Below are 23,309 nucleotides of genomic sequence, written 5' to 3' on the forward strand. Positions count from 1 at the left end.
AAAGTGATCTTCCACCCTATGGGTTTAAAAATCTTGCAGGGCCAAACATGTTACTCGTGAAAATTGTAATGTATATTAAGTACACCTCTGCAGATCACAAAGAGAGATGTAAAAGAGTGCTACCCACCCCCTCTAAAATCATAATGGATCTTTTTGTTGTTTGTTTCACTATGTCCGATACTTGTGTGGGTCTATGGATGTATCTGTCTTGCCTTTGGACACTTCTTTTCTCCCCAACAGTCTTTCTGTTCTATGTTTATTTCATGTGACTCTACAAAATATTTTATTTCATATTTCATCTTTGAAACAAGAATTTATACCATTTCCACCAAGAAATAGAGCACACATCGTTTGTATGATGGGCAGCTTGGACTCCCAATGGATGTAGACAATAGATAAAATGAACTACTGGCTAAAACAGATTAGATGCCAAACTCAGTTAGTCCTCGCCTAATTCTATAAAAGTATGTCAGTTAGGGACTTACTTGACCTAAGGAAAAAACAAAGCTCAAAACAATATCCGAGCTGATTACTTATTCAAACTGATTATGCTGCAGCCAGTGCTCTGTTGGAACAAAATCCAGTCATGTAAATTTAGCCCATTCTCTTGGCCAGCCTGCATAGAGAAACTGCCATTACAAGGCATTTTATTCAACGACACCAGCAACATAGAGCAGATTAATTATAAAACAGAACAGTGAAACAAAAATTATATCCTAGTTACAGCCATTTCTGTAAGAATTTTACATTGTTCTTGTTGAGTGCTCCTGATATGCTTGGAGAGATTCATGACACAGTTGTTTTGCAAATCTTGGGATCATCTACAGCTATTAGCTTACTACCTATGAGTCTTATTAGGTAATTATTTACGTCACCTAAATGCTAGAAGACTGGACAGAACCAAAAAGTTAGATATTTTGGAGAAAGGGGAAAACATACATCCATGAATCTGGGTAACTAAGCCCGGGTGCAAGAAACATTGGACACGCATGCTGGATTCGCTGTGCCGTGAGTAGATGCTCTAACGCACAAATCAGATGATCCAAAGGGGATGAGAGAGGAGTTTAGAGTCAGAAATGGTACTTCACCAAATGATGCCGGGTCAAGTATTGTATGCTTACTAACGTGAGTATGGAGCATAATAGAGCAACTCATATTTTGAAAAGCCGGGCACAGTCTCAGGTAAGCCTATTGTTCCCCAAAGGCCGTTTGCAGTTACTGTTAACACACTTCCCTGCTTTCACCAGAGCCTTCAGGAGCCGTGACAGTGCTTGCAAATGTGATGCTCATGACAAGACTGTCTGCTTCTAAAGCATGTCAAGAAAGCTGAACACTATTAATAATACTAATGGAGAGATTATCTTTAGCTCTGATTTTTTTTCTCCTTTGAAAATAAAAGTGGGAGGTTTGTTTTAACACCCTGCCCTTTTCATAAAGGTTGTGGGAAACAATTGAGCCTCTCTGCAGAAGCCTTCCTTTTCAAGTTTCCGCTTAATTAAAACACCGCATTTGCTTGGTTACAAGTGAACTCTCCACTAGCATATTTCGAGGCTGTAAAACACGATAGTAATAAAATTAGCAGTTACTCTTTGTCAGAAGAACAGCATATTTGTTAGACTGTGTGGACAAAGGGACAATTATATACTTTTAAAGTAGCCATTAAAGAGGCAGCATTGTGCCAGGGTTTCCCTATTACAGCTGTCTGTTCTGCAAGGATACAATAAAGTCTGTAGAGTCGCCAATTAGATAGAATTAATGTGCAAATTTCTGCAGAAAAAAATATGTAAGCAAGATGTTTAAATCCGCTCAGGAGTGGTAAAAATAAAATCACTAAGACAAAACAAATAAACTGGAGCTTGGATATGCCAATGTGGACTGCTTCTAAGCCGATAGGTGGTGTTTCACAGAAGCATGGTAAGGACGTGACGAAAAAGGCATCTGTCGAGCGAGGGTCCTTTTTAAAAATGAGTTCCCAAACTGCTCCATACCAATTTCAACTAAGTCTTGACAATGGGAACATTTTTCATATGTTCATGGTATCTGGCATTACCCAGAATGCATATTTCAAGAATTTCACAATTCTTCGGCAGAACCACCTCTCTGAGCACTTACAATAGAGCCCATATTCCCCGCTGCACAACAGAAACCATTTAATGCTCTTCCTCTCTTTTATTCTTTTTAAAGCTAAAACTTAAACAAATCGTTTTATAAGACAAAAGTAGGAAGGTCAAATTGTTTTCCTTTATCTGGAATGGTTACTGAACCCTGGTGTTTGTCTTCTCCGCATGTTGGCATCCGGCCTGCAGTTCTCTTTTGTCACGGATTTCAGCTATAAAGTGTGTTCGTCTTTAAAACTAAGCCTCACTGTGTCATATGCTCAACCCTGCTCCATACAACCAACACAACTTATCACACTCTGACAGCTAATATTTAAAAGAGAACACACACGTATTTTGAGGTTTGATAACTGCTATCAATCTCGATAATGGGTATCCAATCCAAAATTGTGACAGATATCTAGTGGATTGAGCATCTACCATGAGCAGCTAATGCTGAAGTAAATGAATCAGTGAGGCAGCTACTTCACACCTATAATTAAAAATAAAACAAATAAATGCCACACAAATAAAGGAAACCTGCAAAATCTATGTGATAGCTGTAAAAACGCACCAAAGGACAAAACTTAACAGACACCGATTTCCAATTTAGCTTTCTTTTCCTTTGGGTTTCTTAAAATAGAATATTGTGAGATTTTTCTACAGATTTCTTTTTTAATGGCTAAAATTTCAGGATTTCCAGTTCAATTTGTCATTGCACCTTGTTTTCGCAGAAGCTGCTGGCAGAGATATAGTGGGCCCTGAAACAGCATGACTTTGATGCTTAGAAAATGCTCTCTTTTAACAAAGTAAATCAAGGTACAGTGACCTCCAGAAGCCAAATTGCAGAACAGAGCGTAATGGGTAATGGTATGTAAATTGCCACGCATGCGATTGGGATGTCATTACAGCAAGACCAAATGGTGGTAGCTAATGACCTCGACATTTGATTTCTAGGTGCATTTTATTTTATTTTTTCCTGATTTGAAAATATATCTATCTGAGACAGGAGCTTCAGCACACTGATGAGCCTGAATAAAAAGTGTGAATTTTTCCATAGCGACTATTGTACCTTAAATCAGCCAAATTTGAAGACAGTTGCTGAGTAGCCCTCAAATCACTCTAATGGATATATATGTAATTTGTACAATATTAATTCTAATTTTCAATTCGAAGATACATTTCCTTATAAAATTCTCCTCCTAAGGAAATATTTGGTTTTGGCCTTTAAATTCTCTGGACACAGAAAGAGAAAGGAGCATAAGCATAAAATTGTTTGTTCTGGCCTCAGAATGCCCATCCCACATTTAGCAGTAAATTATTTGTGGATTGAAAGGACTGTGCTGTGTATTTGTAATAGCCATTTGTTCTAGGAAGTTCAGTTATTGAATACTGTGGCATCATTTCGGTACTTCAAATGAGTTTCCCTACCAGCTGGTGCATTTTTGTTGAGGTGAACATAAAATGAAAATGTTTCACTATGAAGTCTTCCCATAACTCTAGTTAGGATTTTAAAAATAAATCATAACAAGAGCTCCAAGAAAATATTTATTGCTCTTCCAAAGCATTAGGAGAAATGCTTGCTCTGGACCTGTCATTCAGAGCGAATCAAGATACTACTGTTCAGACATTGCTAGAAGAATCACTAAAGCATTGTCAAGAATAACACACCTGGAGAAATGAGTCAATTGTCTCTTAATTTATTAACAATGTAAATTATTTAGAGCTGATTGATACAAGTAGCATGAAGTAATTTTTATTGTGCTGAAGTCTACAGAGGTTCAAAATAGCTTTATATTACTTTTTCATTAAGTTATATGATTTTTGAAACGATCAGATTATGTATGTCACACTGGACCACCTCACTAAAAATGACATTAAGATTTGTGTTGATTACTCAAAAATCTGTGTTCTGCCACATAACTACTTTTTTAGGAACTGATGTCCTAGAAGAAATACATACACACACACACACACACACACACACAAACACACACACACTCCATTTTAAGTATTCTTTCTTTTATTTTACTCCAGGTAATCAAATTGCTTACGAGATCAACAAAAATACCACTTAAGGCTTTCTTCTTGTTAAATTGCCATTGGAGCAAAATGTTACTTTCTTTTTTAATAATTGCAACCCATAGGTAAAATTTTATAGATGGAAAGAATGTCCATTTCCTATACTGACTTCTATGCCTCATGTATGCTCACTTGGATTTATTTTATATCCCATTATTGGTTTAGTTCAAGACAAAATAAATTAAACAATGAATAGGCTACAGATATTTCCCATGGGGTGAGGGCACTTGATTTTATTTTCCCCTCTTCCTACATAATATTGCAATAAGTGTCTTTTGAAACTTATGGCAAGCAATCTATGTTACTGTGCTTTCTTTTATTCCAAAATATAGCATATGCATAAGTAGTGTTGGACATGAAGACTTTTTCATTAAACATGTTTGCACATTAAAATAACTCGGGTAAAATTTTAAACACATTTTGGTTAACATAACCCATGTGTATTCCTGCAGCACAGCTAATCCCCCTGCACACTTTCTCGGAGACACTGTAACAAAGGAGCAGCAATACAAACCAGAGAACAATTCTGCTTGATTTTCCTTTGCAGTCATTTTATCAGGGACAAGGAATATTCCACAGTGGTGCCCAGATGAAGGCTGCATGCATTCCCGAGCATTGCATTGTAGAGGAAAATGAAAAACCTAATAGCATTTTGACGTATTCCAGTTAGGTTTTCCATTAAGAGAAAAAGGTGATATGTTCACACCATTTGTCAGGAAAAGAAGAAATGAAGAAAATGTTGACAATTTCATTACACTCTGGTTATGGGGTGATCTGAACTTACCTATTACAAGATAAAAAAAAAAAGATTCCAGATATTATTAGTTGAAAACATTATTGTTTATAGTTACTTTAACGTGTGTTACGACTACAGAGTTGATATAACTGTATAAGCTCAGATTTAAAAGGAGATATTTTATATCATTTACAACCTTGCTCAAAAATTTGTATCCTTTTGATGCCATAGCATCACAGCAAGTCACGCATTGCCGGACATTTCTCTGATAAATCCAGCCCCGAGAAGAAGATGTACAGATACTATAAAAATGTTTCTAAGTATATCACTCTTTTCTTGACCTATGTATTTATTCAGAAGATATTTTCCCCATTTCTCATATTTTTTCTTGTATTATTGACCATAGGACTCCTGGATTTTTCTGCTGAGACTATTTCCCCGGGGAGAACAGTTGCTGTCCATTAAAAATCAAAGTTAAAAAACCTAACATTTTTTTCTAGGGTGCCCGAACAAGCATAGGTTCAATCTGTTCAATGAGAAATTGAAGATTACACCCATAGCTTTATTTATATTTCCTTTATTAATTATTATTAGCTGTAACATTAAGGCATTTCACATTCCAGCATATTTGCCTTATAGACGCTAAAGCATATTTACTAAAGTATTATTTAATTCTGTGATTTTGGAAAGAAAATGTAAAAGTCTCAAGAGCGTACTTTAAAGTGTCAGGAGCATAAAGATGCATAGCTGGAAGAGCTTCTTATCTGATTTTTAGTAAATTGACAAGTGTTTGGGCCTGAGGATAGCCAAGCATAGTAATCATCTCTTACAAAACATTCTAACACATATTGCAGCATGCGTGCCCAAGGCCCAGAGTCTTGACCAGTGCAGAGCACATGGAATGGTCCACATGTATGACAGTTAGAGAAAAGAAGCTGATAGGTCAAGGGGAAAGAGAGGGGATATAAAGAGGCAGCCGAGAATGAGTGGCCAGAGAGCTCAGGTGACTTTGAGGTGATCTCCCTATCAGTGTGGACTGTCATATTCACCGGCACTAACGTCATCAACTTTCAGCCTCATTACATTTGTGCAGGAAATCATGTTAGCATAGTTGCATTTTATGTGGTCCTCATTTGTTAAGGGTGATTATCAGACTCAGATTTCGTATCAAGAGGGGAACTCGGAAGGCCCTCTGGTCCATTCACAGCACTGAGGTGGGCTTTATGAGTCCCATTGGGAAACCAAATTCTGTGCCTGAAATAAACCATCAGTTTTGTTTTCTAACCAATCATAAAATGAATTTTAAAATGTTAACTTTATTCCAAAGTAAGATGTCATTACTTCAAGTTAATCTCAATTAATGGCAATATATTATACTGGTTTGAGAGCAAATGAGCTAATATGTAGGGAAATCAGGAATTTGGATTTTGAAACTGTGATAGTAATAAGATGCACCATATATAAATTAAATCACTTGTTCAACATCCGAAGGGTAGTAAATGTTGACACACATTTTATTTTCAGGTCAACCTGACCAGGTTTCTGATCATACATTCCATTTCCTTCCACAATACCATCTGGATTCCAATTTGTAAAAAATGTAAACAAGCTTAGACAAATTGCTTTTTTTCTAATAAGCAATTATAATGAAGCATCAATGGCAAAACCTATTTAAATATCTTTTAAATGGATTCAATGAATGTCTGTGATATTCTTTTCTGCTTTTGTTTTTTTACCTCTTTTTTCCTCCAAGTGAGTTTGAATGAGAATCAAGTGAAGTGATTAGGAGAAAACAGAAAGGAGGAAAGTAGGCAAATTAAAGAAGTTTGGCATAAAGAAGGTCAAAGACCAAACATTTATCACACGTTAGCATCATTGATATGGACTGAGACAGAGTCTGTCAGGCTACCTGACCCAACTTAAGGATTTTAATGTGCCCCCTCTTCCATAACCTTCAGTGAAAGGAGCTAAAATGTTGCACAGTCAGGACAAAATCCCGTCATCGTGACAGCCTCTCCAATGTCCTTTCCTGGTTTCTCAGCTAGATTTTCAGGGCTCTTATTATTTTAAAAGTTAGCTTGCAAAGAGTCTCAATTGCTAATTGGAACATCTAGTTAATTTATAACACTTTTAGTGGAATTTGCTAGGGTGCAGTTCTGCACTTGAAGATAGAGCCTTGGAAATAATTGTTAAATCCAGGGCCATTGCAAAAGGCTTGCTTTCAGACTATTCCATCTCTTGAAGCAAATAAAGCAGAGAAAGAAAAGCTAATGAAAGGGCTTTCTCACAATTTGCTATTTTTTTTTCAAGAAATAAATTTATCATTGTTCTTCTCTCAAGCAGAGAGTAAGGGAAACAGACAAGGAAAGAGACAAATAGAAATGGCACATCGTAGAAAGTTTCTCAATCCTTTTTGCAAAGAGAAAAAAACAGCCAACGCAAATAAACTAACTTCATCTTAGAGAATAAAATACCAAATCTAAATGTGGCCATTGGTGTTGCTGAGGATGTGCCATTGCAAGGGGCTAGTTCTCAGAGTTTTCTCGTTTTTTCCCTCTGGCAGTTACCCTGTCCATGGACAAAGGGAAAGTGAACTAAAGGAATTCTAGCCACAAGGGCAGGATAAACTCTTTCGACTTTTACTATAACCCTGCTTGGTAGCAGCAACGTGTCCATCTTGAGAGGCAAGGCTTCTGCTGGCTGATGGCAGTCCTGAACTAGACACAGCAATGGTCCAGAGAATGCCAAAGCTCTCTTTTTCTCTACCATACCCTCCCTGGTATTGATGCTGTGGAGACGACAGCATTTCACACACACTGGCAAAGCTATCCATGACAGTCATCATTAATATGAATTAGTGTTCGTGGAGCACTCTGAAGTGTGTAGGAAGGGCTGTTCTTACACATTGTCTTTTTTTTCTTTCTCTGAGAAAAGGTCAATATTACTATCATTATTTTGCAGGTGACCTTATTGAGTGTCAACCTGAGTCCATGTTCCAAACCTTTTCCATCACATTGCCTAGAGATCCAACTGTGCTTCTGATCCCCTGTCATCATGTGTACTGAATTCTAGGAAATTGTATGCCCTGTTGCTACTATTGATGAGATTCAGTATAGTTTATAGAAAATTATCTTAAACAAATAGTACTTACTCAAACAGAATATTCTAGATTCTCGGTACAGAAAATTTTGTGGAGAACCATGAGAAGTAATACACTGAAAAGCAATTGTAGGAAAGAGAGGATAATTTATTGTATTTCTATCTTGTGGCTGACTGTTCTTCCCTGTAAAGTGTGAGCATCAGAATTTACATAATAAGTGTCTTTTAAGCTCCAGCTGATTTAAATATTTTTCTTTAGCAATATCTGAAGGAGTTATTTATCTCCAGATTTTTCTGAAAGACAACAAAGATTTCCTGAAAATGCTCTATCTAAATAACATTATAAAAAACTTTCTTCTTGGTTAAATCAAACATAATGAAGTTGGAACGAGCACTAGGTAATATAAAATCTTAACCTCCAGCCCCTTCTCACTTAGTAACTAGTGAAAACTGTAGCTAGAAATGGGCACAGGAGATTTCTGTGTATGGTCTTGTTTAAATTTGTTTTTTAATTAAAATTTTCTGGATAATTATCAGTAAAAAACATCTTGTAAAGTCATGAAAGAAGCAGTGGCCACAGCAGAGATTTTCAAAAGAAACCCATAGCCTGTTTATACCACCAAGGGAAATAATAAGCCCAGAAAGTATACTATTTACTACTTACTGTCACATCATTCCAGGGTGGTGAGAGGCGTTACTGTTCTTTTATTTTTATTCTTATATATTTTTTTAGAGTGAAGGAGAGAGTGGGGGAGAGGTTCAGAGGGAGAAAGAATCTTAAGCAGGCTCTACGCTCAGTGTGGAGCCTGACCCGGGGCTCGATCCCACGAACTGTGAACTGAAATCAAGACTGAGCCGAAATTAAGAGTCAGACACTTAGCTGACTGAGCCATCCAGGCACCACTCTTGGTTGTCTTGCATAATCAGGCAAAATACAAGAAAACAAAGTACAAGATATAGATATATAGATGATGCAGATATAGATATACATATATATATTAGACATAAGCACATATACAAAGAGTACATATGGCTCGTGAGGTTTTCATTAATGTGCGTAACATGTTCCTGTGCATCACAGGTAAGGAGGCCACAAATTCCGTTTGTGCTGATTATTCTAGGGCCCCATTAAACACACAGAATGCCATTAATGATAACGGCTTCTTACTTTCTCAAAGATGTCATAGATTAGACAAAATAATATATATACATACTCTCTTCATGGGAATTGAAGAAAATAATTGAGCATTTGACATTTAAAGAGCTGTTATATTATAAACTTTGTTGTAAAAAGAAAAACCTTTTGAAATAGAAAAGCATCAGGAGTTGTGCAAATAATTGGTGTATCAACTCAGGATAGAAACAAACCCTGAGTTTGTTTAGAAATGAAGTTTAGATTTTGTATGGAATAAAGCAGATCGTCCATGCTGGAGTTCCTTGGGTATCCAAATATAACAGACAACTCTAATCACAGAGAGAAGCTTCAAGTTGTCATCCTGTGCAAGAATTTTTAAAGCAAGAAGCTGAATCTAGTACTATAACTTTATGTGAAGTTGGAAAATGTTTGACTAAATCAGTAGATACTGGCCAGATTTCCTCCAGTTAATGATCAGAATATCTAAGAGAACTGTTGGGTCAGTGACTTAGATCTGCAATTCACTCATTTGCAATATCCTCAGTACATTTCACTGAGCGAACAGTAAACAGATCTTTCAGAGACATATACATATTTGGAAATATAAATAATAAATCACTTCTAACAGCTAAATTGAGTTTCACACATACTTGTAGAGTGTCAGCCTAGGTATTGAGATTTATAACAGTTGTCTATTTGCATAATATGCCCCAATGTGCATTTGAAGTAAATTCAGTATGATCTTAATGCCAAGAAATTAGTCTATCATCTCATAAGGACAGATCACCAGTATGTTCCGAGGGAAAACGAAAGGCTAAACTGAGACACAGGTCACCTAAAATAAGTTCATCAGGATAAAAACAAAATAAATTTTGAATGTGGATTATAGGTCTATGGTCTCAGAAACATCTACTCATTTAAAATAGTCTCTTTCTGGGGTGCCTGGGTGGCTCAGTCAGTTAAGCATCCTACTTCACCTCAGGTCATTATCTCACAGTTTGTGGGTTTGAGCCCCGCATCGGGCTCTGTGCTGACAGCTAGCTCAGAGCCTGGAGCCTGCTTCAGATTCTGTGTCTCCCTCTCTCTCTGCCCCCTCCCACTCATACTCTGTCTCTCTCTGTCTCAAAAAAATAAAAATTTTAAAAAAAGTATCCACAAGCATTTGCTTAGTAGTTTATGGGACTTATCAAAATCTCTTTGCAATCACCATATTAGTTGCTCTTGTTTTCTTCTCCTGCTCTGTTTGCATGCTCCATGAGCAAAGCCATTTGCACAGCCCCAGATGCTGTCACCGTACAGCTTGGGGTCATCTGTGTGTTGATCTAGTTGTTATATTCTGAGTTTCCTACAGCCTCCAATCCTGGGGACACTACTACATTCTGGGAAAAGAGGGAAAACTCATGTGTTTGGCTCCTGAATCCTCTTTACTAGTTCCATCTGCATCCTCCCCTAACTTCTCATCTCTAGAATGTCTACCCCAGCACACTTATTGTGCTATAGAAGCCTTTCTATTCTAGTATACACTTCTTTTCCTTTTTCAACTCAATTCCTCACTGCTAGCATGGAAGAACATCATCTCTCTTCACTTAGCTGCAGATAAGTCTTCCATGCATATATAAGTATATAGAAACAAATTCTGGCATTTGTTTGAAAAGAGAGGGAGGTAAGGGCTGGGGTTATCAGGGTGTCAAAGGTACCTTGTGATTCAAGAACATGAACACATCTTCAGTAAAATATAATGTGGTCCATAGAAGTGAATCTTACAGATATATATTTACAGTGCCAAAATATTTGCAGATTGAGATATGACTTCACAATTTGTGTGTCTCAAATTATTACTTTATATGTAGTAAATATATACAATGGAATATTATTTAGCCATAAAAAAGAATGAAAGTTTGCCATTCACAATGATGTGGTTGGAGCTAGAGAGTCTTGTGCTAAGTGAGTCAGTCAGAGAAAGACAAATGCCATATAATTTCACTCATATGTTGAGTTTAAGAAAAACAAACATGGGGGGATAAAGAAAAGGCAAATCAAGAAACAGACTTTAAGAGAACACACTGAGGGTTACTGAAGGGGAGGTGGATGAGGAAATGGGCTAGATGGGTAATGGGTATTAAGGAGTATACTTGTGATGAATACATCACCGGGTGACGTATTATGTGATGAATTACTAAATTCTACACTGATACTAATATTACACTATATGTTAACTAACTAGAGTTTAAATAAAAACTTAGAAAGGAAAAACATTATTACTTTTGTTTTGATATTTTAAATAGACTATTCACTTTCCTGACTTCTTAAATAGAATACAATAAACAAAACTTGATTTTTGGTTGACTATGAAACATATCCCAGGCCTGCCCTTATTTTATGGTGTTTTGCTTTATTGTGCTTTCCAGGTACTTCATTGTTCACAAATTGAAGGTGTGTAGCAGCCCTGTGTTGAGCAAGTCTGTCAAGGCCATTTTTCCAACAGCATTGCTCACTTCATGTGTCTATCCTACATTTTGGTAATTCTTATGAAATTTCCATTTTTTTCATTATTATTATATTTGTTATGGATTTCATTATTATTTTGTTTGTCTGTAATCAGTGATCTTTGGTATTACTATTGTTAATTATTTTGGGGGCCATCACTGCTTCCCTACAAGATGGTGAATTTAATTGATTTGTGTTGTGTCTGTTGTGATTGCTTCATCGACTGGCTATCCCCCCACTTACCTCCCTCCTTGAGCATCCTTATTCCATGAGACACACAATATTAAAATGAGACCAATTAATAACCTCGCAATGGTGTCTAAGTGTTCATATGAAAGAGTCACTTGTCTTTCACTTTAAATCAAAAGCTAGAAATGACTGAGCTTAGGGAGGAAGCCATGTTGAAAGCTGAGACAGGCCAAAAGCTAGGCCTCTGGTGCCAAAGAGTGAGCGAAGTTGTGAATACAAAGGAAAAGTTCTTGAAGGAAGTTAAACCTTTACACCAGTGAACATGCAAGTGATAAGAAAGCAAAATAGCCTCACTGCTGCTATGGAGAAAGTTTGAGTGGTCTGGATAGAAGATCAAACCAGCTACAACAGCCTCTTATACCAAAGCCTAATTCATGGCAGGGCCCTGAGTCTCTTCAATTTTGTGAAGGCTGAGAGAAGTGAGGAAGCTACAGAAGAAAAGTCTGAAGCTAGTGCAGGCTGGTTCATGCGGCTTAAGGAAAGCAGCATTAACCGTAACATAAAGTGTAAAGTGAGGCAGCAAATGCGTATGTAGAAGCAGCTTCAAATTATCCAGAAGATCCAGCTAAGATAGTTAATGAAGGTGGCTACCCTGAAAGTAGATTTTTAAAAAATTATGTTTATTTTTGAAAGAGAAATAGAGTGCGAATGGAAGTGGGGCAGAGAGAAAGGGTGACACAGAATCCAAAGCAGGCTCCAGGCTCCGAGCCCTCAGCACAGAGTCCGATGTGGGGCTCGAACCCACAGACCATTAAATCAAGACCTGAGCTGAAGTCAGATGCTCAACAGACTGAGCCACCCAGGTGCCCCGAAAGGTAGATTTTTTTTTTTAACAACAAATTTTCAGTGTATCTGCTAGAAGTTGTCTCTAATTTGGTCTTTGCTGGATTCTTTTTGAAAGGATCAGTTTTATTAAACAGTCATGGCTTCTAGTCAGTTCTGAACAACAGAAAACAGAATCAAAACCGCTGAACCCATTTTCGTTAAAATTTATATGCAGAGACATGAGGGTTAGAAGTTCTCCATGGTTACCTTTAAATTAAATTATTAACAGAAAAGATGACAATGTAACTATAACAAAAACAATGAAACTGAAAATAGAGGTATTTGAATAGCACATTGGCATACATCATGCCATGTAATGAAAAGTTCACAGATATTAAAGCATAATAATAATGACGCTTAGGCTAGAGTTAGCTTAATTACATGTCTGTGATTAATTCTGTTCACACCACAGAGGTTTCACCAGATGTATTTTTCATCTTTTTTTTTCCCCTGATTTTTAGTATTTACTTTCAGGTTATTTTCTGTATAACAGTCATATTATTAAATATGGACATTGGAAAAAGCCTTTGGGTTAGCAAAACAGAAAACAATCTGAAGCTAAGAATTAGGCAGCCATATTGGATTGCCACTATTGTGAGACTAGCACCATTTTTGTGACATTTGTCTTTCCCTGAGGAGTACAAATGTCTGAGGAGGAGATGCCATATAATGTTTTGTGACAATAGCATTCTTTGGTCTGTATTGAGTATAATGCCTTATATTTCAGATACGGAAATCTTTCCGTCTAAAGAAATTGAGAGCATTGTACAGAAAGGCATGAAAGCAAGATTTCTTCAATACAAACACCTCTGCACAGAATCTACAATTTAAAAGAATCCCAGGGCACACGTTTCTATTCTACAAATGTTTTCTCTGCATATATCTTGAGATTTCCTTAATTAAATCAGAGTTTTTGGGGGTAACTAATGTAACACTGAGGAAGCCTCCCTATCTCCAGATTTATACCATGTTGGTGACATCTGTCAGCACCTATTTCCACTGCCCATAATTGTGTATCCATGGAAGTAAAGGTTAGCTCATTGTACATTTTCTATCTTTCAAAAATTAAAAAAAAAAATGTGATAGAATGGAGAATATAATGTAATTTTGTGGTTGCTGATACTAATAATATAATTAAAGAAAATACTTAAGTTAGATCACTCCTGCCTAGATTACTTAGGAAAGGTATCACACTTGACTGGACAAGGACCTAAGGTATCTGGAAATGTTTCTCACACTCATACCTAGTGTCTGAGTTCCCTACTGAATGACATACCAAATATTGTGTCTGCTTTTATCATCATGAATGCCTTCAGGATTTTCTCTAACAGACTTTATCAAATTATTATTGTAAATCTCTGCTGTGATTTATAAGAGCATTTAGTGCATTTTCCCATTCGAAGGAAATATTAGTAAGAGCAGTTATATGGAAACTTCTAAAAGAGACAGGATGAGATTTTTTTTCTCTCTTAAATGTACTGATTTACTTGTGTGTGTGTGTGTGTGTGTGTGTGTGTGTGTGTGTGTGTGAGGATGCACCTGAGAACAAATGAGAGGAAGACCATCCTCAGAGTGGTATCCGCTTCTCACTGTGGCATGAAGGCCTATTTCCATCATTGAAAAGAGGAGTTCTGATGTGCAAAATTATCTGTGAGATAATAATCTGTGAGATAACATTGCCCAGATAAAGCATTGATTTTTGAGGGCCCAAGAGGCTGAAGGCTTCACTCGAAAGACAAATTCCCCCTGCTTCTGCTCCTGTGCTTTCTGGGTGACCAGGCTGTATGACATTCCATGTGAAGTGAAGAAGTTCATCCATACCCACAAACAAGGCTTTTCTTTTCTTTCTTTTTTTTAAGTTTATTTATTTATCTTTGAGAGAGAGAGAGACAGAGACAGAGACAGAAAGACAGAGAAAGTGGGAGAGGGGCAGAGAGAGAGAGGGTAGAGAGAATCCCAAGCAGGCTCCACACTGTCAGCACAGAGCTGGAGGTGAGGCTCAAACCCACAAACAGTGAGATCATGACCTGAGCCAAAACCAAGAGTTGGATGCTTAACTGCCTGAGTCATCCCAGCACTCCAAAACAGTGCTTTCATGAGGGATATTGAATTTGGTGTCTGGAAGAGAGGTCTTCGTCAGGCAACCCAGAAAGAGCTCCTAAAGTTGATTTTCAGAGAACAGATTGGTCCCTGCATTCCATTCACTTTTCTAGCCTTAAATATTTATTTCACAAACAATCTTTCTGTGTGACTCAGAATTCTAAATTAAAAGTGATCTGTTTTAATATCATGGACATTTATTTCATAATACTTATCATGAAATTTGTGGTTCCGTGTGGTCAGAGATCATTTCTAATTGCTTTACACCTGTCTACCCAGTGACAAGCTAATTTTGCTACTTAGATGTCCATCTTAGATACTCAAAATTTTTTTACATACTAATTGACTAAATGAATGAATTATTGAATGAATTAATAAAATAACCCCTATGTCTCTTCCACTTAACAAAATTGTGACAATCTTTCAAATCCTGGCTAGAGTTACCTCTTTCACTCCAATCCCACACTAATTAATCAATTCAAAACACTTTACCATGTAAGAGTAGCAAAGCTACTGGGTAATGTACACTCTACTCATTTATCTCACTTATATTTTTTTCATTAATCATTTATTGCTTTCTATTATTAATTCCTTCTTATATATGGTTTATATCTATACTTAAATTATTAAATACTAGAGTATATAGTCTGAATCTTACAAGAAACCAGATATTTACATATCGACTCTTGTTATTTAAAGAAGACATTTTCCCCATAGAATATGGCATGAGCTTAGTTTTTACTCATACTCTCCTATTAATTACCACATCCTCATTGCAATATGTGGGGGCCTTCATTTTCACTCATATAGCCTCTAAAGTGTGAATATTTCTGTGTGTGGAGAGGGGTATCACTAGGAATCTTGGGATTAGGAATGAAAGGATACATGTATAACCAATTTTGTCCTATTTTATTGACAGCAAATAAGAATAAAAGTGTCAGCTAGAAAATAAAATGTGTTTATTTCAAAATCATGCTTATTCTATGAAATTTTGCCCTTGTAACAGAGAATCTAATCTCACAAACTTCTGTATTTGTTAACTCATTAATCAAGACAACAATTTTCATTTAGACAAATCACTACCTCTGCAAAGAGCCATCAGTTGGCACAATTCCAAGAGACTCTTTTTCATTAGCTATTGTGTGTAAATAGCAGCCGTTTCACCTCCCCTGCCACACCAGCCTGCCCCTGAATAGATGATCGCATGAGAGGTATCCAAGACGGAATGTAAAAGCTTTACTTTTGAGAAAGAAACTCACATAAATCACAGTCCGTGAGTTCTCACACCTTTTTCTTTCTTTCTTCTCTAACATTTTTACACAGATATATTAACATAATTTATAATTCATAATTTTATAGTTATTGGATTTTGAATCATCCTCAATGAAATTAACTTATAACATTATCTTCTCAGAGTCCATTCCAGGCCTTGGCACATAGTAGGTATTAAATAATTATCTAAATATCATACCCATCATAGGAATTACCAAACAACATGGTCACTAACTGTATTGTACATACACATATATATCTTCAGATCTTTTTAAATTCTATCTGTAACTAAAACCCAACCAGAAAAGCAATCTTTGTAACCAATTAAATATCTCAAGGCGTTATAAAGACCTATTTAAAGTAAATAATTAGTGATTTAGTGCAACCAATCTCTTTATATGTCAGACTGGGAAATTAATAAGGTGAAAATAAATCTTGTGATAACACATACCTGCCTTTTATCAATGTCTAAATATTTTATTTTACTAAAAGAAAAAGTTTATCTCATTTTGCTGTTATCCAATATAGTCATTATATATTGTGAACAATATTTATTATATATTTAAAAGGAGTAGGAGCAATACTTAATAAAAAAAGGTCTTCTGGAATATCATAACTTGTAGTTTTGAAACGGTAATAACTGAATAAAAAGTTACCAATGTTGCCCAGATTCATTAAAGTTTCTAGAATATACACTTTTGTACATAGTTTGTATTTGATAAATATAGTTCAAACATATAGAAAATAACATACATTCACCCATGTAGCTATTTCACTGTATTTGCTCACTCCTCTCTCCCTTTCTTCTTTATATATTCTCCAACCTTTCTTTTCTCAAAGTAACCAGTTTTGATGTTTATTTATTTTGAGAGAGAAAGAGGCAGAGCATAAGCAGGGAAGGGGCAGGGAGGAGACCAGGAGACACAGAATCCCAAACAGGCTCCAGGCTCCAAGCTGTCAACACAGAGCCCAATGCGGGACCTGAAATCAGGAACCCAGATCATGACCTGAGCTTAGCTGACTGAGATGTACAGGTACCCACGGTAACCAAACTTTTGAAATTGGTGCACTTGTTTTATGCTTGTACTAAGGTGACATGATAGAAACTGTATTTATTAGTCTCTGCCTCCAGTTCCTGGCACAGAGCTCCTAAAACCTTCCTTTCCTAAAACCTCACTTTCCTAAGTGAGAAGAGCGCTGTAAACATCTTTTGTTCTATGAACTCTGTGTGGGCTCTTGCATGGCTCCTCAATGGGGACTGGTCACCAGAAAGACTGAGGCATGAGTGGAAAATAATTTCCCAGCCTCCAGAGAGGAGAGAGGAGATGGAAATGGAGCAAAACAGTGACCATGCCTGTGTGAAGAAGCCTCCATAAAATCCCAATAAGATGTGTTCAAACTGCTTCTTGGCTGGCCGACACATCCACACGGAGAGAGTGGCGTACCCAAACTCCACAGGACCCTCAGGACCTTACCCTCGGTGTCTCTTCATTTCTATCCTTTATCATATCCTTTACCGAACTGGGAAACATAAGTAAGTATTATCCTGAGTTCTGTGAGCCACTCTAACAACTCAACTGAAATTGAGAAGGGGGTCAAAAGAATCTCTGGTTGAAAGCCAAATCAGATAGAAGTGGTGAATAACCTGAGAACCTACTCCTTATGACTTACGTCTGAAGTAAAGGGGGAGGAGGGCACAGTCTTGTGAGACCAAGCCCTTAACCTGTGGTGTCTGACACCATCTCCAGGTAGATAGTATTAAACCTGACTTAAATTATAGGACTTAAATCATATATATATATGTATATTATATATATATATAATATACATATATATAAAATATACATATTATATTCTTACAACATATACTGTTTTTTATCATTTAAGAGTGACATAAAATATAATAAATTCTATATATGTTTTGGTATTTGGGACAAATATACAATCCAGGTTGATTTCAAAATAAACACACAATACATATATTTTTAACTGTATAAGTGCTTCCCCCCAGAAAAGAGAAGTGTTATAATAAGAACTCATTTACGAACATTTATTCTGTACTAAGCATCTTCTAAGTGTATTACTTGAGTCCTCTCCTTATTCTTCACAATAAACCTAAGAGGTAAGCACTATAAATTTCCCAATTTACAACAAATTAAAAGGAGACAATTAGAAATTAGTATTTGTCTATGGTCACCTCTGCTAGACCTGAGGTTCAAAACTTAGCAGACAGACTCCAGAATATTCTCGGTTAACCACTTTATTATAAAATAAAGTTCAATTGTGTGAACTACCAAATATTTGTTAATATTTAGAGACTGGTATAATAGACTGTAGTAGTTATATAAAAAAAACTAACTTATTAAAATTGAGTTCTATACTCTTGATATTCAATGCTTCGTAGATATGAGATCCCTTTGAAAACCTGGTCTATACTGTGGGCTTTATCTTCAGAGATTTGGATATAAATACATGAGTATGTACACATACATGTATAAGTATACATTAATTTGTGTTATATTTTAGAGTTTCCTCAGACAGCCTAAGCAGCAATTTATGAAAATAGAATTAAACAAATATTATGCATATTAGTTCTTTCCTAATAATTTTTATTATTTATAATATTTTAGTTTTAGCTATAAAATATTTTTAGATAGATTGATTTATTATCTGTTTTTTAGAACATAATTTTCTACTAGCAGATTGTATAAATAGTGTTTAGGTAACTCTCAAAGATTGTGTAGTTTAATTCCAATATAAACATTCTGAAGGGTAAAAGGCAGCCCAAGTATTTTGGGTTTGAGGATACTTTTGTGGGCTAGCTTGAAACTGTGGCTACTTTCAATAGCATTTTCTTTTCTTTAAATATTTGTATTCATTTTTGAGAAAGAGAGAGTCAAGAAATCATTGGCTTCAAAATGATCTACCTCAAATCTTAGATTACCAAGTTTCTCTGTAATTCCCGGTTTTCAATTAAGAACTGAAAATCTTCTACTTGTCCTCAATCACTGTTTTGTTCATGGTAAGAATGCAGTGTAAGTCGAGAGTAATAATATGACAATGGCCAAATAGCTTTAAATTTGTAGTGTGTGATCCTTGTGAGAGTAATAAAACAACAGTTGTTGAGTATTTTTTGGAAAATGCACTTGACCATAGACATCCTCCCATGGTCCCTTTGAAGTCCTAATTTGCTTCTATTTGAAGGAACTCAAAATGTACATAATGGAGTTAAAAATTCAAAAATCCATACCCTTAAAAATGTTTAATTATGCTTTAGTAGTAACTTTTTAAAAAGTTTTGTTACATTTTGACAGAGTAAAACACTGCATTTATCAAGGGCATTCTTTCTTACTTACAAACGTTTTCAGACCTGTAGCAGCTGGACAATTCTTAATCGACTTGAAAGTGAGGGTAAATAGGGTTGTCATAATCAATCAACCAATCAATCAATCATTCTCCTTTTAACCAAGGTAGTATCTTGTGGCTGTAATAGAAGGAGCATATTATCCCCTGAAACATTGTATTCACCAGCCATATTTTGGATACAAAGTTCTTTCATTGATATGTAAGCACTTCTAGTATAAGTGTTTACAGGGTTTAATTAAGAAAACATGGGGCATTTGGGTGGCTCAGTCAGTTGAGCATCAAACTTCAGCTCAGGTTATGATCTTGTCATTCCCAAGTTCAGGCCCCTCGTTGGGCTCTGTTCTGACAGCTTAGAGCCTGGAGCCTGTTTCGAATTCTGTGTCTCCTCTCTCTCTGCCCCTCACCCACCCACACTCTGTCTCTCTTTATCTCAAAAATAAAAATAAAAACATTTAAAAAAGAAAACATTATCAGTTTCTATGTCTGTAAATTGGGAAGAAGTATAACTGGTATAACTACTTCCTAGGGTTTTTGTGAAAAACTACCTGGGTCAGAATCTGCACCAACTCAGTATTCAATAAGATAGACTAACAGTATTTTGCTGCTCTTATTATTATTACCTGTACCTTTCAGTTTGTGCCTCTGTGGCATAATCAGTCCTTCCAGTTTCCTAGAGATATACTTGACATACAGCACTGCATGTGTTTAGGAGACACAGCATCACGATTTGATTTACATATATCATGAAATAATTACAAGTTTACTTAACAGCAGTATCTCATATAGTTACAAAAATATTTTTTCTCGTGATAAAAACTTAGAATTTACTATCTTAACTTTCATTTATAGGAAAAATATGGAACAGTTCACAAATTTGTGTGTCATCCTAATGAAGGGCCATGCTAATCTTTTCTCATTTCAGTTCTATTATATGGACAGCCAAAGCGAGATACACACACTCACACACACACACACACACACACACGCGTGAGCACGTGCGCATGTGCACACACACACAATGCCTATTTCAGTAGACCTTCCATCTTCCATCTTTGTCAGACAAAGCAATTCTTTTCAAGAAATTCTTTCTTAACAGCAAATTAAGTAGTGAGGAAGTAAGATTCTGTGGTATATTTTAGCAATCAACAAAAGATGAGAGTCTTCTGAATTATTTGTTTTAGGTCTTAAAATTTAAACATTGGACATTTGCTCCCCTTGATCATCTTTTAAGATCAAATAATAAACAGTTTGATTTGACATACTTCCTCTTTGGTGTTTCATACATCTGTTAAAACATAACAAATAGGGGTAGCACTTAAGGAGAATCTGGAGAAGATGTATATAAATAAATGGAATTTCAACTTGAAAGTTACTAATTGCTCTTTGGTATTAATATGGATGTAATATATTTATTATTGGATCTTTCTTCCAAATAACTGCAGTCTATTTAAACTGTAATTATTTGCACTACAAGTGGCTCCATAATCACAATAATCTCTTAGGTAAAAAAGCTACATCATAGCCAATGTGTATCACTATCACTATTATTAAATGCAACTAGCTTATTAAAGTATAGCCAGCTTATTAAATGTTATATATTTCTGAATTTTTAAATATAATTTATTGTCAAATTAGCCAACACACAGTGTATGCAGTGTGCTCTTGGCTTCAGGAGTAGATTCCCGTTATTCATCAGTTACATACAACACACAGTACTCATCCCAACAAGTGCCCTCCTCAATGTCCATCACTCAGTTTCTCTGTCCCCCATCCCCTCACCTCCATCAATATCTGAAGTTTTTAAGACTCAGTTCCATTATCCATAGAGTCAAAATTTTCCCCAAATAATGTTGTGTTTGAAGTATTTAACCTTTAACATAGGGCCGGCTTCTTTTTAACTTAAAGGTTTTGTCCTATTTCTTTTCAGCATACTTCATATCTACCTATTTTCCATTCAAATAAGTGCATTTAAGCAAATAAATTGTTTTCCCAGCATATAATAGAGGTAGTAACCATCTGCTTCTATTAATTTGCTTACTGAAAACTATTTCTCTGTAGCATATGAATAGGTTTTAATACACCGAGGGCTTGTATTGACTCCTAAAACAGAAGATGGACAGTTAGTAATATACCAAAGCATCCACCTTCCTTACAAACTCCAAGTATTTCAGTTGCTTTCATGATAGCTTTTTTTGACTCCAGTTTTCAATGTCATTGCCCATCAGGATTGGTAATAAGCTCTTTTTCTCACCATTATTTCCTAAGTCATTGAAGGTTTGGAATCTGAACACTCCTATTACTACCAAAGAGCAATTAGTAACTTTCAAGTTGAAATTCAGGGTAAATATAAAATAAATAGGTAAGGCCTAGTGAGGACAAAGCCAGGTTGAAAAGATGCCATTATACATGTTATATCACTGTAGCTAGCTTCATTTCCACATTTAGAAAGTTTTTATAAATCAATAAGCAAAGTTTTGTCATTATTTCTGAAATTAAGTCAGTCATCTACTTAACAAGCATTGAGGAATGCCTATGTCAGACACTTTTCTAAGGCATGCAGTGGCCAGATAGGCAACGAGCTTGCTTTTGTGGTGCTTACATTCTGGAGAGATGGGTGGATGGATTTCAGAGTAAACGGCCAGAAGAGTAAAGAAGAAAACCAATATTTTATTAGACAAGATAATTTAGGGAGTGATAAGTGTTAGTAAAAAGAAAAGAATATTCTTGTGAAACCCTGAGGTGAGAGATTTTAAATTTCGTGGTTCAAGAGACCCTTCTCTAGGGGTGATCTTGGAAATGATCTCTGAATTATGCAAAGTACTTCTCTGTATGCCCAATTGGAAGCAGAGCATTCCAGGGAAATGGAATTTTAAAAATAGGAGAAAAATGATGGAATACTTACATTTCATCAAAATGTGAACCGAAGAAGTTCAATGATATTTTAATTTTTGAAATGTCCTGAAAATATACTGATGTAGTGTTTTAAGATATGTTGTTTAAGCAATGAATTAAAAAGTAGAAAATGACTTCAGACAAAGATGTAAGAGTACAACCTGTGAACCTAATATTCTTATTCTACTCCATTGTTATGAAACCTGTGAGTATGAGAGCTGAGTCCAACAATTTATTTACTACCTATTTCTTTTATAGGAAGGATACTCAATTATCTGAGCTATCAGAAACTTCCAGGTGATCCTCTAAAATACTTGTATAAACTATTTAGAAATATTGTTGCTGTTCTAACCCGTAGTCAAAAATACATTTTATCTTACAACCCAGTACATACACACACACACACACACACACACACACACACACACACGCACGCACAACTAGAAAATATGTTTCCCAGAACAATACTGTGTGAGGAACTCATGATATTTTCTATTGTTTCATTTTTAAAACATGAAAACATGTTTCATAACTTACTAAATCACTTTTATGACTCATCAATGGGTTTCAACCTAGAGACCGGAAATCTTGTTCTAAAAGTCATTCAGAAATCCACATACCCTAATCTATACACCAAACACAAAAACAAAAACAATTAGGTCAATTACTATTGGCTAAAGTTATTTATCCTTTCAGGAATAAAAAGTGGTATAGTTCTTCAATGTTATGACAAATACTAAATTGAGGAAAAAAGAAGAAACCGATATTAATCTTTTCTTTGCCTAACAAGATGATAACTTGGTGTTTGCTAAGAAGGCAATGTTTATATTAAGTGGAGTAAAAGAAAGAATTCCATACTTATAAGAAAAGCTGATTTTCTTTATGGTCACTCCTGGCCCCATGTACTGGTCTTAATCATTCCCTAAATGTAGAAAGGAAGCATACTCTGGTTTGTCTTCAGATCGCATAC

The 23,309-nt window shown here is 35.8% G+C and overlaps 1 non-coding gene across 1 annotated transcript; it reads right to left on the minus strand.

The window, feature by feature from the left end:
* Positions 1 to 20,297: 20,297 nt before the first annotated feature.
* Positions 20,298 to 20,402, minus strand: LOC144240441 (U6 spliceosomal RNA). Its single transcript, XR_013337718.1, has one exon. It is a non-coding gene; the product is annotated as a U6 spliceosomal RNA (small nuclear RNA).
* Between the last annotated feature and the right edge of the window lie 2,907 nt (positions 20,403 to 23,309).

The sequence above is a fragment of the Crocuta crocuta genome, unplaced genomic scaffold (genome assembly GCF_008692635.1).
Source record: "Crocuta crocuta isolate KB4526 unplaced genomic scaffold, BGI_CrCroc_1.0 scaffold81, whole genome shotgun sequence".
In the NCBI taxonomy this organism is placed as follows: domain Eukaryota; kingdom Metazoa; phylum Chordata; class Mammalia; order Carnivora; family Hyaenidae; genus Crocuta; species Crocuta crocuta.